Source organism: Suricata suricatta, chromosome 10, assembly GCF_006229205.1.
Source record: "Suricata suricatta isolate VVHF042 chromosome 10, meerkat_22Aug2017_6uvM2_HiC, whole genome shotgun sequence".
Lineage (NCBI taxonomy): Eukaryota > Metazoa > Chordata > Mammalia > Carnivora > Herpestidae > Suricata > Suricata suricatta.
In genome coordinates, this window is record NC_043709.1 from 40,127,790 (window position 1) to 40,145,321 (window position 17,532).

A 17,532-nucleotide genomic window follows, 5' to 3' on the forward strand; every position below is an offset into this window, starting at 1 on the left:
ATTTCTCTGGAGCATCTTGGCTAATACACTTGTGAATATATTACCTTACATGGCAAAAGGGAGTTTGCAGGTATGATTAAATTAATAGTCTTAAAATGGGAAGATTATAAGATTATCTGGAATTATTCAGTAAACCTAATAGAATCATTGTAAGAGAAAGGCAGAAATGTCAGACTCAGAGAAGAAGCAGATGTTCAGTAGCTGGGGGCCCCAAACAAGGATAGTATTTAGGAACCATTAAAAAAAATTATTTTCCCCTAGAGCTTCAGAGGGCCCACAACCCTGTCAACATGCTGATTTTAGCCAAGAGAGACCCATTTTTTACTTGCCATCATAACTGTAGGATGATAAAATCATGTTGTTTTAAGTCACTGTATTTATGGCAATTTGTTAGAGCAGCAACAGGAAAACCAATACAGGGGCAAATTTTTTGAGTGGCAATATGACAAGTATTTGATGCATTAAATTATTATAATAATAACTAGTATTAAATCATTGCTTGCTACACACCAGGTATTTTTAATAAATCTTGATCCAAATAACCAAAACAAGATCAAGATATTATTTTACCCATTTACAGACAAGCAAACCAAAATTTAGGAAGACTGAATAATTTTATGAAACTACCATGCCAATAATTGGCCTAATAAATATTGGATATGAAGGCACATAATTCTAAATCCCAGTAACCCCAAGATATCCTGAGACATTCAGCTCTAACTTAGAGCACCAAAGGATGATTTGAGAGCCCGTTAGCCTTCCCCAATATTTTTCAGCACCCCTAAAGCAATTTATTTATTAAAAAATTGTTTTCAATGTTCATTCATTTTTTGAGAGAGAGACAGAGAGACAGAGCTCGATGCGGGAAGGGTCAGAGAAAAAGGGAGACACAGAATCTGAAGCAGGCTCCAGACTCTGAGCTGTCAGCACAGAGCCCAATGAGGGTTTCAACTCATGAATTGTGAGATCATGACCTGAACCAAAGTCTGATGTTTCACCAACTGAACCACCCAGGCACCTGATAAAGCAATTTAAGTAACAGTGAAATTGCAGTGAGAACAGTGTGCTTACTTGCAAATGTAGTTTTCCAGACAGACTCCCAGCTTCTCATGACAGAAGCACTGTCCTCTATAAATCTCTTCCATAGGACGTCCTGAAGCTGCCCAAGCCTGGCCACAGATCGAGTCCTTTGAGCAGGCCACTCTCCATGGACTGAGATAACTAAATACTTGGGACCTGGCTTGCCGTTACTGTCATATTTTGTATGTTTATTAACTCTTATCTTTTGAAAATATTAATGCAATCAGTTAGACTCTATTCAGGGCTTGTTCACGCAATGAGCTCATCCCTTAAGATTATTTTGTATAACTATCAACGCATCCATTTCATACAGATTTTATAAACTTGGAAGTAACTGAAACTATTTCTAAGCTTATGTGTCTCACCTCACCTTTGGCCAATTAACTGCCTACACAACAACTACATAATGAACACTAATGTCAATGTCCATTTGCTTAGAAAATCTTTTTAATGAGCTGAGACTTATAAAGTTCTTATATTATAAAATACCAGTTGAAATAATCCATAAAATGTAGAAATTCTGCTAAAAGTGTAAACAGATGCTACCACAGGTTTCTTGTGAGTTATCATGTTTGGGTAGGAAGTCCATTGGAAAATATTATATAGTATAAATAATAATAATAATAATAACCACTTTTCTATACCTATGAATTAAATAGAAAGGCTTGTTTCTTTCATTTGCTTCTTTTATAAAAAGCATAATTTGCATTATTTTTTAATTTTAGAAACTCTTAAAACTGCTTTATGTTGATGCATGAAAGAATTGACTAAATGTAACTATGTGACTAATTGAAGGGTACTTTTTGAGAACATAATAATTAGAAGATGGTGGTTAGGACACTTTCAATATGGATATAGAGTTGGTCTATATAAAGCCCATGTGGTGGTCTCATCGCTATTTCCCATGACTTTACATTCAGAGCATTGTTTTAAAATTTGAGAACTATGCATTTGCCAACCACACAGAGTTCGCTTAGTGCACACACACAAAGTACAGGTATCTTTACTAGTCTTTTCGTTAAACATATTAACTGACTTCAAAATCTTAAGCAGAATAATAAAATCTATAATTAAGGGAAATTCCCTTCTTACTATTTACTGATTACTAATCACAAACAATTTATAATAGTGCATTTTTTAGAATAAATTAATACAGTCAGGATTCCTTCTAACGGCTTATTTGGAATATAAGCTATCTCACACCAGGGTGTGAAACTTCAAAAAACACATAAATAAAAGCCAAAATGCTTTCGATGAACTTTTTACCTTCTCTCTGCCAAACAGTTTTCAATCTAGACTTTTCCTTTTCCCTAATCATGTGCTTCCTGTTATCAAACCATTCACTGGGTCCTGCCCCTTCCGTATCCTTAGCATTTCCATCAGTGCGTCTCCATCTTGAGTGCGGGCGGCTCTCTTGGTTCTGGCCACCATCACCTCGTTGCTTGGCTTTCCCGCAGCAGCCCTCTAAGCGGTTTCTCATGCCCTCCACTACCAACCTCCTCCCTGCCGTCACCCTCTAAACTTCTAGCAGACCACAAAGTCTTGGTAAAATAAAAAGCTAACTGTGCCACTCTGCTGCTTACCTCCTTCGACAGCTTTTCAATGCTCGCAGACAGAATAAAGTTTAAACCCAGAAGGCTGGGACATGAGACCTTAGATGACGATGACGGAGACCCCAGTTAGGTCTCCACACGTGCCGTCACTTAACAGTAAGCACCAGAAGGGCACAAAGCGCGGTTTGTCTGTTTGTCTTAGTCTTTATATTCTGACCGCCAGCTCAGTGCCTGGAACACAGGGGATGTTCCACTGATATTTGTAAAGGAGTTTCTGGCCTAGTTCTGTGGTTTAAAAAATATGCTTTCAATTTATTAAAGCTTGCATGAAGGAGACAAGTTCTCTGAGTTCTATCTACTTTTTCAGACTCATCTTTATGCTTGGTCCCCAGACCTTCACTAGGGGACACTTTGTCTCCCCCAAATGACACTGCGCTTTCCTGACCTGAATAACTCAACAGCACCATACCAGCCAGGGGTTACTTCCCAGACTATTGCCTTCCCCTTCATCAACTGAAATCCAACTCTAAATTGCATGAGGAGAGCTTCTGTAAAAACTAGTATTTTTATTTTAATCACTATAATTGAATTTTGCTATTCTGAGGTATAGAAATAACATTTCAAATATCTTTGCAAAACCCAGAAAGTTATTCTAACATTTAGCATTGGCATAAATAAATACTTTTAAGTCAAGGAGGTTTTTAAGTTTTAGGCCTAGCTTTTCTGGAGATTTTGGTTTTAGCTCTCAGCTACTTAGTTAACATTCCAATGTCCCCTGAACCTCTCATTACTAACCATTCTCCCTTTATTGCCTCTCTCTCTTTTTTTTTTTTTTTGACAGAAAGAGAGAGAGAGAGAGCACACACATGAGAGACCATGAGCGGGGAAGGGGGAGAAGGAGAGAGAATCTTAAGCAGGCTACACATTCAGCACAGAGCCCCACATGGGGCTCGATCCCACGACCCCAGGATTATGACCAGAACCAAAATCAAGAGTCAGACACTGAACCAACTGAGCCACCCAAGCGCCCCCCTTTCCTACCTCTAAAAGTAGTAATTATGAACCTGATAGTATTCAATTCCCTCATGAAATAAAATTCATCATTTAATATTGGGATTCATTGGATGGCAGATGGCCATTAACATAATTTAGGCCATGAGATAAGTGTGTGAAGCCATTAATCAGGATAGAGAGATTATATACGTAGCATCTTTGACTATATTACCACTAAGTGGTTATTACTTTTTGAACTTTGGTTAAGATTAATATCTTAATCTTTGCTTATATCCAGCCATTCATTTATTTTTGCTGAAAATTTCTTGTTGAATCATTTCACAGTTATTTGTTGGGATTCTACTATGTGCCATGTTCTAGTCAAGGCAGTGTGGTTATAGGGTCTGGTACATAACAGGTGGCATCTCTACCCTGATGGAGTTTATATTCATTGGGTAGAGACAGATGCAACACAAAGTATAGAATAATATAGGTTTGGAACTTGCTTACTACTATAAAATAAATAACAGAGGACAATAGGATGGAATGATGAGAGGAGAAAGGCCAACGTTAGGTAGTGATTTCTCTGAGGAGATATAGGCTCTCAGTGACGAGATCTCAACAGTGAGAAGGAGCTACAGGAAGATATGGAGGAGTAGTGGTCTAGATAGGCAATGCAAGTACGAGAGCCCTGACACAGGAATAAACATGCAGTTTAATAAAGAAATGTGACATTTTATGCAGTGACTCTGGGCCTGGACAAGACATAAAGATGGAATGAGTTCATTTTAACATTGAGGATGTTAAGGGGTTGAATCCAGTATATATTTTGGAGATCCAACCAGTAAGACCTGTTAAGACATGTGAAGATAGGAGAAAAAAAAAGAGAAGTGCCTACGTTTTGGCTTAAGTAACTGGATAGGTGGAGGTACCATTAGCTGAAATGTAGACTATAGAGGAGAATTCTCTTCGGAATTTACTTGTTCTACTTGGAATTTGATAAATATATAACGCATCCAAGAAGAAATGTCAAGATTCGAGTTGAGTGTATGAGTATGGAATTCAAGAAAGGCCAGGAGTAGAGCTTTCATCAAACCCTTTTTGTGCCACAGGCTATTTTGTTCTGTATCAACTTAAAGTTCAGAACTGTGGCCACCTGCATCAATCCGATAATAACTAGAAGGCCTAAGAACTGAGGCCACCTGTGTCAACACGACTTAACTATTTGTTCCAGGAAACTTTGCCCAAAGAAGATAAAACCACAAACCAATAAATAATTTCACTGTTTGCTTTAGGAAATTCCTGCAAATGAGTGTATCTAAGACAACTGTCTCCCTTATCAAACCATGGTTTATTTATCACTTCAAGATTCACACCTCACTATGCCCACCAACCCTCAACTATTATTTTACAAACTTGCCCAATCCCACTCTGGCCCTGACTTTGTGATAGCTGCCATAACTCCCTTGAATCCAGACTTCCCAAATCCTATACCATCCTTCTCTGACTCCTCCTTCTTGATTCTGTTAAGGCACTGTTCTCCCTGACCCCGGGGACTTCAAATACACTGATGTTTGCTTGTTAACAGTTTGCATGCTTGTATTTTGAGGAGTTGTTGCTATTTCTGCTTCCTACCTTTATAGTAAGTGTTAGTCCTATAAACAACTGTTTACCTACCTGCTCTGAAACTCACAATTAGCAAAATGGATTTCCAAAGCTGGGAGGACTCTTAGACATTTATTCTAATCTGCTGATTTTATAAATGGGGAAACTGAAGCCAGAGCAATTGTGACTTGTCTAGTGTTGCAGATAGTAGTTGCTAAATTTTAAGATCTATAACTCTAAGTCCAGCACTCTTTGTGAAAGAATGCATAAGCTCATGCTGAGCAAGATAAAATACATTATATTTTAATATTTTATTATCTATAAACTTCCTCACAGGTGAGAGAGAAGTCAGGCTGTTTTCCTTTCTGTTTGTGGTTGCCCTACTTGCCAGGCTCGCTTAGGCACCAAGTACATGCATTTATAAAGATATAAGTAAATTTTAATTTGCATTTACCAAAAATTCAGAGATTAAAAGTTCTTTAATCAGCAGAAAGATGCAGAAACATCAGCTGCCAAACCATACAATTCTTGACGTAGCTACAGTTTTCTAAAATCTATATATGGAAGAAAGGAGAAAAAAAAAGACAAAGAAACAACTGAAAAAAACCCCATTCTCCAGGTCAACCCTTCTCAAAGGACAAGATTTGCCATGTAAAGTATTTAAGAAGTTAGAGTTGAATACTCAAGATATGGAGTCTCTTTGAAGAAGCTGAAATATACAAATTTGTTATGGGTACACCTTACCATTTTGACTCAATCTGATAAACATGGAAAATCTTGAAAATTTTCTGTAATAATAATACACCAATGCAGTGCATATCGATGGCATTCTTTTCTCCTCATTGCTTTACTTCAGAAATGATCTCTGCTGACGTCATCCACATTATGACAGTGGGAGCAGGTCCCCAGAGACGCCATGCTTCCATGACTTCATGCCTCCATGCCCTGCCCATAGTGGTTGAACTAGAGGTGAACACCTGACTCATGTTGGGCCAATGGGCCAATGAATTAGAGACCAAAAATGTCAAGTCAGCCATTCACTGCCTGAATTATAAATGTATAAAACTCAGGAATTACTGTTAGCTGTGTTAGCCATCTGCCCCAAGGTTCAAAAGAGGATACATTTTTGCTTGGATGTTCTACACTGTCTCTGGGCCCAAGTATAGATGGCGGTTGAAGCTAGTCAAAGCAATCCTCACTTATCCATCCTAATTACCAAATTAATACTAGACAGTTAAAAAATTAGAAAGAGAAGAAAAAATAATTGAGAAGGAAACACCAGCAAATCCCTGCCCTATCCCATATACTCTGAAACCAATGCAGTAAACTACCATTTGTACACTTTCCCACGTGCCAGGCATTATTGTAAGCATTTTATATGCATTGTCCTATTTAGTCCTTACTACAATGCTATGAGAAAAGTACTTTTATTATCTTCATTTTATAGACAAAAAACCACTAAGGCATAGGAAGTCTGCATGATAGAAACCAGGGCTCAAACCCAGGCAGTCTGAGTCTCTATAGAGATAGAGATATGGTTATATACAGATACAGCTAAATATAGATATACAGATAGAGATATAGACTGTATATCTATAACCTGGGATCATTATGACATTATGCTGCCTTTCGTTAAGGAAAAAGCCTGGTCAACTTTGCATTGTAGATAGCATTCCCTGGGGAGACAGACAATAAATAAATAAATTAAACTACATGGCATGTCAGGTGATGATGACAAGAACGATGAAGAAACGAAAAGCAAAGGTTAGGACAGGGAAGGCCAGAGGGCAGAGCTAGCGGGCAGTTATAATTTTACATATGGGAGTTGGCGGAGGCTTCACTGAGAAAGTGACATTTGAACAAAGGCCTGCAAGTAGAGAGATAGCAAGCCTTGTAGATGTCTGGGCAAAGAGCCTCCCAGGCAGAGAGATCAGGAGGGCAAAGACCTCTAGGTGAGAGTGTGCTTAGTATGTTCAAGGACAAGCAATAAGGAAGTGAAAATGGGAGATGATGTCCAGATTCCGATAGGGATCAGAGGCTGCTACTCTAAGGACTCTGGCTTTAACTCTGAGATGGACAGTCATTGCAGGATTTGAAGGAAAGGAGTAACATGGTCTGACTTGTGTTTTATAAAAATTGCCCTGGCTGCTGTGTTGAGAATAGATGATAAAGGGCAAGCCCCCAAATAGAGGTCAGTTAGGAGGCCATTATCTGAGCAAGAGACAATGGCCGCTTGAAACTGGGTGGTGGTGGTAGTAGTGGTGAAAAGGGGTGGGAGTCTTGACACATTTTGAAAGTAGAGACAACAGGATTTGCTGATGGGTTGAATGTGAATTAGAGAAGGGGGTCTGGGTGGCGATGAAGCATGACTCTAGTTGCTCTCCAAGCAACTGGAAAGACGAAGTTGCCTTTTGCTGAGATGGGTAAATATGTGAGAGGAACAGGTTTAGGAGGTGGTAGGGAAAGGTCAGGAGCTCAATTTTGCACATGTTAAGTAGTGAGATGTGTTGCTTAGATTTCTAAGAGGAGATATTGAGAAAGCAGTTGGATATACAAATCTAGAGTTCAAGGGAACGGTCTTAGCTGAAGAAGTTAATTTAGGAGTCTTCAGCGAAGGGACTATATTTATAAAATCTTGGGAGTAGATGAAAACACCTAAGAGTTGAGTATAGATAAAGAAGAGATTTGTGGACTGAGCTCTGGGGTACTCCATCTGAAACAGGACATTACCACTAAAGGAGTTAAAAAAATTTGCAGGGGGCACCTGGGTGGCTCAGTTGGTTAAACCTCCGACTTCGGCTCAGGTCAGATCTCAGATTCGTGGGTTTGAGTCCCACGTCAGGCTCTGTGCTAACAGCTAGCTCAGAGCCTGGAGCCTGCTTCTTGTTCTGTGTCTCCTTCTCTCTCTGCCCTTCCCCCTCTCATGCTCTGTCTCTCTCTGTATCAAAAATAAATAAAACATTTTAAAAATTTTGAAAAAAATTTGCAGGACATTATGGGAAAAGACCCCATTATTTTTCAAAGGCATAAAACTTTAGTGTTGTTCAGCTACAGAGCTGGGGCAGTTCTCCCTATCAGGATGAGGCAATTTTATAAGCACAGAAAGAGGGAGTTGTGGTTACATTGACATCTGCACTGTTTTATCCCAGCTTCTTCCTCCAGAATTAAAAAACGAAGAATGAAAGAATCACGTAAATTACTGAAACCAGGGTCAGAAAGATCTGGGCTGGAACAGATGCTTTGGTCGTACAAATGAGGTCCGGAGATAGACTTTCCCACTGGTAAGTATCATTTAGATTTAACACTATCAATGCAGCAAATTACAGCAAGACTAAAAAATGTTCTGATCTTTTCCAGAATGGTTTCAGTATAGGGTTGATGAGTGCATACATTTGTGTGGGGAAGGATAAAGAAGATAGATTTAAATGGGTGATTCAAAAGTGAGAAAGTAGAACTAGAAAATATACACTCCATCTTTCAAAAGCTTATCTATATGTTAAGGATAATTTTCAAAAAGAATAAAATCAAAACTCTCATATAGATATGAAAACAAGTCAAAGATTATTAATTTTTTAATGTTTTTTATTTTGTTTTGAGAGACAGCATGAGCAGGGGAGGGTCAGAGAGAGAGACACAGAATCCAAAGTAGGCTCCAGGTTCTGTCAGCACAGAGCCCAATGTGGGGCTCGAAACCACGAACCGTGAGATCATGACCTGAGCCAAAGCTGGACGCTTAACCTACTGAGCCACCCAGGCATCCCCAAAGATTATTATTATATTAATAATATAAAATAATATTATATTAATGAGGAAACTGTAAAGATGTTACAACTAATCTGCAATCAGAGATCCACAAATTTATGTGGAATAAAAGAATATTGAAATGAATTTAACAAATGGCTGCAAAACTGGCTTTTTCCATGGGGGTGGGTTAGTTGGGTAGTAGGGAAGAGAGGGGTTGTCTGTCTACTAGACAAAAGTTATTGTGTCTGTAGACAAGAATTAGTCACATAGCAAGGTGACTAGAGAGGCAAGTCAAGAAATTCCATTGAGTTCACTTGCAGCGCTCATATATTTGAGTGCATTCCCCCCAAGACTGGAGGATAGAAAGGAAAGTACAAATACAGGAAAGGAGTGGGTTTGGAAAAAAGGAGAGACATTAGTCTTACTAATGAAATAGAGATATCATTGTTCTTAAAAAACATAAATCATTTAGAAGGCAGGGAGTCTGGTAAAACCCTCTAATAATAATTGAACTCTAAATTTTAATTCTGAGTTTCATGGTAGCAAAGGCAAAAATGGAAAGGTGGAAATTATGTAATTTTGAGTGGCTCACAAAAAGAAGAATGCACATATTTCTGGAAGTACAGGTTTGACTGCTGAGGGTAAGGAGGCTGTGAGCTATGTCAGGGAACAGGGTGAAGGTTCAGAAGTTGCTAATCAGAAGGTGAAATGGAATTGACTAAAGACAAAGGCAAGACTTTTTAAGCTCCACTGTGGGGCTTAAGGGGTTAGAGACGTGTGCATTTGGAGTAAAGGAGTAAATCTGGAATATAAATAAACTTCCAAGAAGTCTTCTGTGGTAATTATGGGCAGGGCTAACATGTCTTCTGAGCCCTTATTGGACCCCTGTTTATCTCTTTGTCGTAGTCAGCAGGTTGTTCTGCTCTTTCATCTCTGTTTCTCTCTCCCAAACTCCAAGAAGACAGCAAGTATAGTTTCATATTTCTAGTGCCTTGACACTGTGGACCTCAGGGAAACTGAAAGTGTCAGGAAAGAGTGAGGGAAAATGTCTTAGTTCATCCTTAGGGTTGCTATAAAAGAATATCATAGACCGGGTAGCTTATGAAAAAACAGAAATTTATTTCAGTTCTAGAAACTGGAAGTCCACAATCAAGGTGCTGGCAGATTTGGTGTCTGGAAGACCTGCTTCCTGACCACCTCCTTGCTGTGTCCTCACGTGGGGAAGGACAATGGAGCTTACCTGAGGTTTTTTCTGAGTGGCACTACTCTCATTTACAAGGGCGCTACAGCCTAATCACCTCCCAAGGGCTTCTTTTCCTCATAATATCACGTTGGATAGTACTTTTCAACAATTGAATTGGGGGGGAGGGATTCAGTCTATAGCAGAAGATATAAACACAGACTGTTTCATTGGGTATACCGGGCAAGGAACGGTTCTCGCTGGGGCCTTAAGCTGGAGGAGGCCATCACTCGCTCTGTGGGCGGGCACTCCTGCCTTTCTCCTCTTGCCTCAGACTCGATAATATCAAGAACCAGTTAGCTTCTCACAGAAAGATGTGATGAGGAGCAGTCGCAGCAAGAGTGGGACTTACACGCAGCTTGGGGGTGCTCTGGCCTGCTGCTTGATGCTTTAAATTCTAGAGTTTAGGGTTAAATGAAATCCTCTACACTTATTTTTTTTGGTCTGTTTTATGATACGTTTCCTATCAAAACAATACGCTTTTATTGTAGGGAATTAGCAAAATACAGAAAATGACAACAAAAAAATAAAATTTCTACCACCCAGGTATGAGTACTATTAACTGTATTTTTTGTCATTCATCTTTCTATGCATTATATGTATAGTTTTTTCTTTACAAAATTGGAATTGTAGCATATCTATTATTTTATATTGTTACAGATATTACAGCCATTTAATCATATATTGTTCTGCCTCTTAAACCTAGCTATTCTAAGATTTTCAGGACCAAAATGATTTTTATGGACGTACAATATTTCATATTTATTCTTCTATTGTTAAGCATTTATGATGTTTATAATTCTTTTTTACTTTCAAGTGATGCTTTGATGAATGTCAAAAATACTTGACCATTCCCTGATTATTTTCTTAGAGTAAATTCCCGTAAGTGTAATTATTGAAATCAAGGGCATAAGTTTTAAAGAACTCTCTTAAGGCAAGTAGCCCCCAAGAAGATTGCTTTGATTAATACTTCCATCAGAATGTTAAAGAGTACCTATTGCCCTGCCTCCTAAATATCGAGCATTTACAATAAAAAATTAATATGGAAGGCACTAAAGTCAGCACAGAGCATTGGAATAGTATTGCTCCAAATTTTGACTAATCTGCCTCCATTCTGGGAGAAAACAATGATGGAGTTTTCAGTCTATAAATAGATTATACTAGCACAGTGTTACATGATAAAATTAAAATTCAGTCCAAATAAAAATCTATTTTATTTTTACAAAAGTCTTGCTTTTAAAAATTCAAGAACAAAAGAAAATACAGTATCAACTTAAAACATATTTAAGAGAAATATCTTGCAACAGGCACTTGAACAAGCAATTTTTAAAGTATGCATAATCTCCAGTAGAAAGCATGTATGCTTCAGGAACTGAATTGCGTAAATTAATTCCATGTGCAATCACAGGAAGAATCATTTCATGCTATGCTTTAACATGGAGGAAAAAGAGAAAAATGCTTGCTTTCCTTTGGTAGTTTATGTTTTATTACTTGTGTCAGGTTCTTATGTACATAATCACTGATGCAAATCTCAACAAGGAAGATTTTTAACTTTTATTAAACATTAAGCAATTTTTTTAATGTTTATTTATTTTTGAGCAACAGACAAAGAGACACAGAATCCAAAGCAGGTTCCAGGCTCTGAGCTGTCAGCACAGAGCTGGATGCAGGGCTTGAACTCACTAACTGTGGTGAGATCATGACATGAACCAAAGTCAGCCACTAAACCAACTGAGCAACCCAGGAGCCCTAACATTGTTTTTAAGTAGGCTCCACGCCCTACGTGGGGCTTAAACTCATGACCTTGAGTTCAAGAGTCACATGCTCTACCAACTGAGCCTCACCCTACATGGGGCTTGAACTCATGACCACTTGAGATCAAGCATCACATGTTCTATGGACTGAGCCAGCCAGGTGCCCCTAAAGAAAATTTGTTGGTTCTGATGCTACAGATAAGGAATTAGCCTGAGGGAGGTAAGAAACTTATAGGCCAGCATTTTTACTGAGGATTGTCTGATTCCAGAACTTCCACCAGGTTAAAGTGACTCCTAGAGATACAGTAAGATTTCATGTGAGAGAAAATGATGGAGATCCTGACCCTCAGCTAGTGACCAAAGGGACTGTTAATACAAAACCATCAACATCCTTCTCTAGTAGCCTGAAGTGGAAATGTGAACAAGTTAATACTTTTGTTATTTCTGAACTTTAATATGTTGTAAAATTAGCACTGAACTGCTTTTGTTTATTAAGTTATGAGAGAACAAAAAAGAAAAAAGACGTTTTTTTAAAAAAGTTAAAACAAATAAAGAAGAGTAAAAATCAGCCCTCGCAGTATTAAACAATCCACAATAACCTAGAGAGTGTCTAGGTGCTGAGTGAGGTAGGATAATTTTGAAGGCATTTCAGTTATTTGGAGACTGGAAAACAGGAATGGGTGGTTTTAGAATCAGGCTGAGCTGGGGAGTTAGCTGGATGGTCCCATGGGTGGGGCAATGAGCCATTTCTCTTTTTCCGTTTTGCCACCTGGCCCCACCACAGGGATGTGCCTGTCTCACAGGCAGGCAGTTGTGTTTGTGGATCAGGACATCACTCTCTTGGACAGGCAAATCCTTAAGCATTTTTGTTCCCTTTCTTTTTCAACTTTTTTTTTGCTGTACCTGCCTTCCACCCCACCAATGGTGTGTTATCAGTCTTTCTTCAGATGGAGCCTGCAAGCACTTGACTGGAGGCAAGCTATGCTGGATAGGCAGCATGGTATCTTGCTTAAGAGGACAGTAAATGCTCCCCCATCAGGCTTCCACTCCTGTATGAGCTTGGACAAGTTACTTGATCACTCTTTGCCTCAAGTCTCCTCGTCTGTAAAATGGGAATCTGTACAGAAAATATTTATGCAATGCCTATTGTTTGCCAAGAATCATTTGACCCTCTTGAGGACAGAGCAATTAGCAAAACAGAGAGCTTATTTTCCAATGGGCAGACACACTTGAACCAAATATATGATATAATGGTAGATACTAAGTATAATGAAAAAAAAAATAAAGGAAGATAAAGGGACAAGGTGATAGAGTGATATTTTAGATAGGTAGTCAGAAAAGACCTCTCTAAAGTGGCGTTTGAGTGGAGACATGAAAAAAAGTGAATGAGTCATGCTATAGAGCTAGCGGAATAAGAATAGTTGGTGCAAAAGCCCTAAATAAGGGCAAACTCAGTGTGCTCAAGAAACAGCACAGTGCAAAAGTGCAGTGTGGCTTAAGGAGAGTCATTGAGAGAGAGTACTATGGGCCAGATCATCCAGGGCTTTTAGGCCTTGGTAAGGACTTTAGATTGACTCTAAGTGTGATTAGAAGTGTATCAGTTAAGTTTCAGTCACAGGAAACATAAAATACTCTATTTAATGAGAAAGAGATTTGGGTGCTTATAAAACCATTAATAAGGCAGCAAACTGTAAGCTGATCTTCAGGAATGAGACCCAGAATACCACCACCAAAGGAGCCTGCCAGAAAAGCTACTACCTCTGTCATTATCAGAAAGATGGGCAATCAAGATTTTGCAAAGGAGCTGATCATTTCAAGGACAGATGCTGTGGCTGTGAACCCCCGGGAAAAGGAAGCCTTCATTGCTGCTACCACAACCATTTCTTACCTCCCAAACCAGCCCAAACATGGTCTCTGGGACCATAGTCCAAGCAGCCAGAACGTGACTTCCACTGCCCTTCCACTCTCCTAATCTCTCCTCTGGGTCCACGTCTGCAATAGAGTCTAAGAAACTTATCTTTTAATTTTCTACTCCCTGCAGGATGAGAAAGCACATTGGAAGACTGGAACGGATACTGGAGGCCACTAGGAGAGTAAGGAGGATGAATGATGAGATATGTTGGTCTTACATTTTACAGCAGGGTCACTCTCATTGCTACATAGAGAATACACTCCAGTCGGTCAACAGAAGAAGTAGAATAGTTAAAGGACTAGAGCAATAGATTAGGTAAGAGATAGAGTGGGAACCACAAAAAAAACTAAGAAATGGTGAAATTATATATTTTGTAGGTAGAGCCTATAAGACTTCCTGATGCATCTAAGGTATGATGAAAGTAAGGAATCGAGGACATCTTCAGGATTTTGATATGAACACCTGGATCAATAGTAGTGATATTACAGAGAATACTGGGAAAGATATGAATTATGAGAAGAAAACACTCCAATACAGAAGGGTATAAAACTCTTTTCAATGTTCAATTGATATTAATGATTCCCTTTTATTAAGATAACATTTTTGTCTAACCCCTTAAAATTGAGGTCACCAAGGTTGAAACTGATAACTCTGAATGGTAGTCATATCTTCCAGGCAGAAAGAGACAGCAAATGCCCCAAATCTGGTGTCTTGGGCTAGCTACTTCCCAAAGCTACAGCAACTGCCACTGGGTTGCAAAATCATTCAGTATTTCTTTCTGGAGCTGTGTGTGTAAGCTCCAATGGAATTTAGTGCTGAAGCTGAACCAAGATTATTCCCTGTGCCTATATTGTAGGAAAGCCTGGAGGTCAGTCTCCTTTCCCATGGACCAGCAGGACCGGATGGGCTCCCCCATGTCCAGTTTATGGCACTAGCCACATGGAGTTCCATGAGAGTTAATTCACAGAAACTCATAAATGGAGTTCAAAAAGAGGAGAATCCAAAAAGAGAAATACAAAGACAATAGGAGAACTCCAAAAGGAGGAAACACACAAATGCAAGGACATATTTTCCCACAGGATTTTAATAATGATCAACCTAATTACCAAACATCCCATGGGGACCTTATTGTGAGAGATTTTCTTATGTCACCTCTTTTAATCTTTACAACAAACTCTAATGTGAAGTTATTATCCTCATTTAATGGATGAGGAAATTGAGGAATAAAGGCTAAATACCATGACTAAGGCCATACAGTTAGTTAGTTGCAGAGATGGGATTCAATTCAGACTAACTGATCTAAGACCTCATGGTATCAAATACAGCCTAGCTAATTACACCTTTAGCCAAGACCCATATCAAGACTGTGGATGGGTTGTATTGACAGCCAGACAAAGGTGGGATATAGCAGTCATTTTTGTTGGAAAGCCTGTAAGTTAATCTAGTTTGAAGTGTGCCACTATCAATAAGAAATGATTTACAGCCCCTCTTATATTGGCTAAGGTAACACTAGCTGCTGTAACAAACAAATCTCAAAATGTGCAACAGCTTAAACACAATAAAGATTTATTTCACATGTACATGAAGCCCTAAATGATTGCTTCTGATAGCAGATGACTCTCCTCAAGTGCCAGCCCATCTTGTGTCTCTTTCATCTTCAACATATGACTGCCAAACTAGTGTTGATCTCCATCAAACTACAGAAAGGGAGAAGACCATAGGGTGAGGGGGAGCCTTATGGGCTGGTTCTGGTGGTGGCATACATCATTTCAACTCACATTTTATTGGCTAGAACTCAGTCACCCACCTTCATCTAACTGCAAGGGAAACAGGGAAATGTCTAGCTAAGTGCCCAGCTAGCCTGTCTACCACAATTTATTTCATTTATGACATGATTTCTCTCAATTTTACTCTCAAAAGAAAACTAAAAATTTCATTTGAGAATAACCTTGCTTTCTTTCCCATGTAGAATTTACCTTCAGGTCAAATATACCATGTGACTCTTTCCCTCTCACATTCAGTATACTCATGGAGAAAAAGTTCTACATTGATTTCTTGAAGCTTTTAAAGTAAATAGCTCTTCTCTGATGACGTTGTCCATAACTTTTTCCATTACTTCCTTTTTCACTACTTTAATAGGGCATTATATCTTGCAGAAAGTTGTAAAGCTTTCACATTTATAAAGACTCCTTTAAACCTTAACTAATAAAATGTTTACAATGTTGTTATGTTTGTTTAATTTATTGATGCCTAAAATTTTATGCCCTGATGTAGGCAAATACATAACAATGCCATTTTTACCCATAGAAATTTACATATTGATGAAGAAGATCAGGTGCTAACTAAGGTTGTAATGACGGTATTCGTATAGAAAACTCCTTAGATTTTGCTTAAATGTTCAAGAATATTCTTTTATTTTCTCCAAGTTTCAAAGATTCCTCTGTTGTTATATATATTTTAACTTTGTTTTTCACTAATGATTCTGCCTCCAACTCCAATGTGTGGTAGTTTTCCCAACACCATCAAGTAATTCTCCAACACCAGCAGGGCGTCCTACAATTCAACTCAATTATGACACTATCTATCTGGAGAGAGCATCAGACCCCATGGGTTAAGGGCTCAGTCTCACAAGTCTGTCTTTCCTCCAACTCTAGATGCCAACTGCAAGTCCAGATTGCCACCTGTGCTTCTGACTAACCAATGACCCCTCCTTTGGTTTGATGAATTTATGAAAGCAGCTCAGAACTTAGAGAAACATTTTATTTACTAGACTACAGGTTTATTATAAAAGGATGTAACTCAGGAATGAGTTGGAAGAAATGTGTAGGGCAAAGTGTGGGGAAAGGGCATGAAGCTTCCATACTTTGTGAGAGTGCCCCTCTTCCAGAATCTCCACATGCTGACCCACCTGGTAGTTTTCGGGACTCTATCCTTTTGGGATTTTATGAAAGCTCCATTATGTAAGCAATTGATTAAATCATTGGCCTTTGGTGACTGAACTCAACCTCCAGCTTCTCTCCCCTTCTAGAAGGTGGGTGGGAGAGACTGAAAGTCCCAACCCTCTAATCACTTGGTTCCTTCCTTTGGAAACCAGCCTCCATTCTTTGGTTACTTAGCAGCTTTCCCAAAGTCACCTCATTAACATAACAAAATCTATTTTATTGTTCTTATTATTTAGGAAATTCTAAGGATTTTTGCTAGAAATGGAAAGACCTAATACAGTATATATTTCCTATCTTAAATCACAATATTATATTTACTTACTAAACTAATTACAACAAAAGACTGGAAAATGGACACAAAACAAAAAAGGCCAATGTTTTCATTTAATCCTTCCACTCCAACCCGAAGTGGGAAGTAATGTCTTCCTCTCCTGCTCTTCATAGCACTTTACCTGTATTTCTCTTGACACACTTAATACATTCTTCTTGCCTCATTTTGTAGTTAGTCATTTATATGTCTTATCTCCCCTTACTGTTGTTACTTCCTTTAAGGAAAAGGTTCCATCTAATTATTTCTCTGTAGCACTTTCCATACAGTATGAGCACAATAGAAAAATACTGATTTAAACTCTTATTTTTTATTTTAGCTACAAATGTTTCTAAAAACATTGAACTACATGAAAACATTTTCTCTTAGCACTGCCAAAAT

At 38.6% G+C, this 17,532-nt stretch overlaps 1 long non-coding RNA gene across 3 annotated transcripts in view; it reads right to left on the minus strand.

The window, feature by feature from the left end:
- LOC115303364 overlaps positions 1-17,532 on the minus strand; it is a 112,416-nt gene that overhangs the window by 38,261 nt on the left and 56,623 nt on the right. For 2 of the 3 annotated variants that reach the window (XR_003913997.1, XR_003914000.1), the window contains exon 3: positions 15,431-15,578. The exons of the other annotated variant lie outside the window; for it this stretch is intronic. This is a non-coding gene — a long non-coding RNA (uncharacterized LOC115303364). Of the gene's footprint in view, positions 1-15,430; positions 15,579-17,532 lie in introns of those variants that run through there. 3 annotated transcript variants of the gene reach the window in all.